Genomic DNA, 1,886 nt, shown 5'->3' with positions numbered 1-1,886 from the left:
AAACTATTTAAAGGCATAAATAAAACGGAGTCAACTATTTATAAACATATATAAAAGTTAAAATGTACATATAAAAATATTGGTTTGCGTTACCATGCATGAAATTTGGATTTAACATCAAGCATCGAAGATGAGGATCAACTGGTAAGCCAAATTCTTGGTACTGAGGATCATACAATCCATTCATAATGGGCCTACACAAACTTATAATAATTAGGAAATGAGAATTAAAAAAAAAAAACAATTAATCAAGCATATAAAGAGATGTTGTACGTACATTGAACCACTTGAAGTCTCTGGTAAAGTGTTATTTGGAGTGTTGGTGGATAATCCCTGGTAAATTATTGACTGCAGACATCCTTCTTGCCCGCTCTTATTAGCAACAACTTCAACCTGTTTTTTTTTTTTTTGGTTTTTTTTTTTGTTTTTTTTTTTTTTAAATTTTGGAAATATAATAAAATATAATTTTTTGAGGAATTTTTAAAAAAATAAATTTCAGATTAAAAGTAACCTATGCCAAAAATAATTTCTATTCTTTTAAAACATTCTAATAAAAACTACTATAAAACTTCAACTTATTATATATGTATTGACTAATAAAGTTACCTGGTTAGTGTGGTTTGATCTTTTCCCTTGGGATGTACTTATACCAGAATAATGTTTGGAACTAAACTCCTTTATAAGAGCATCTATAAACATAATTTAAAAGTTAGTATAAATATTTATCATTCAAAATTTAATACATTATATATTCTAACAATAATAGAAAAATCTATTTTCTATACATTACGTAAATATTTATAAACAGAGTCGAAAGAGCATTGTTTAAAAGCCATACGATAGGAGACAGGTTCGGTGGATTGCTTGTTGGTGGCATTGTTGAATGGGCATTTTCAATTTGAGCCTTAAAATTTTAAAGTTAAAATAAAACCATTAGAAATAATTTTATAAAATTAAGAACAAATTATAATGAAATGTGAAAATATATACCATCACTGGTTGGCTTGTGTTTCCAGTCATATGATATGAATATTCGTTAAAAGAGTTCAACGAATTCATTGGAGAGGGAATAGACCATATCATTGGTGTGGGGTGCCCGAATGGTAATGGTTGTATAGGGACTCTGTCATTCAGTCTCCCCTACATATATATACCATATTATTAAGAATTTAAAGAATTTAAAACACGTGATTTTAAAATGTAAAAATAAATAAATAAGTTTTGTTATGAAAAGTAAACAAACCTCTGAAATTTTTGGAAGTGGGCTTTCAGATGCAGAGTTAGGCACAACCCTGGTAATATTGTACAAATGTTTCAAAATAATTTCTTTTGAAAATCACTTTATTCTTATTTTCAATTTTTATATATATAAAAATAGCTATGACTATCTATTATACAAGCATCTGTGTATATGTATTTTCTAAACATATGTTCCATTTTATTAAAAATGAAGATAATTTAAATGCAAATTATTTATATATTATCTTTTTAAGGAATATAGACATACGTTTAGTAACACTATAATTCTTTATTTGATATGTTTATAAGTTACAATTGTTCATATATGTATACTATCTAATTATAATTCAGCTTTCATAATTTTTTTTAAAGAGCAAAACACAAATGATAGATAAGTAAAACAACACCTATGTCAGATAATATAGGAACAATAGGTCAAAATTAAAGTTTCTACCTTGTGATTAGATTAGACCAAAAGTCATAAGTATCTAATCTTAGCTATTATTTTAATTGAATTATATCACATAGAGATATAAAGTTATCGAAACAATGAAATACCAAGCACATATTCTATCACTTTTGAGATGGATTGAGAAAATTTTATATAAACTATTTATCATTGTTGTTGTAGTATGCCTAAATTTTAA

At 25.9% G+C, this 1,886-nt stretch overlaps 1 long non-coding RNA gene across 1 annotated transcript; it reads right to left on the bottom strand.

Moving 5' to 3' along the window:
- Positions 1-290: 290 nt before the first annotated feature.
- On the bottom strand, positions 291-905 carry LOC109184658. Its single transcript, XR_002054837.1, has 3 exons — positions 839-905; positions 607-675; positions 291-393 (listed from the first exon to the last, which is right to left on the bottom strand). It is a non-coding gene; the product is annotated as an uncharacterized LOC109184658 (long non-coding RNA).
- Positions 906-1,886: the final 981 nt, after the last annotated feature.

Source organism: Ipomoea nil, unplaced genomic scaffold (assembly GCF_001879475.1).
Source record: "Ipomoea nil cultivar Tokyo-kokei standard unplaced genomic scaffold, Asagao_1.1 scaffold1274, whole genome shotgun sequence".
NCBI classification, from domain to species: Eukaryota; Viridiplantae; Streptophyta; class Magnoliopsida; order Solanales; family Convolvulaceae; genus Ipomoea; species Ipomoea nil.
Note: the sequence above shows the minus strand (reverse complement) of the source record. Positions and strands in the feature narration are given on the sequence as shown.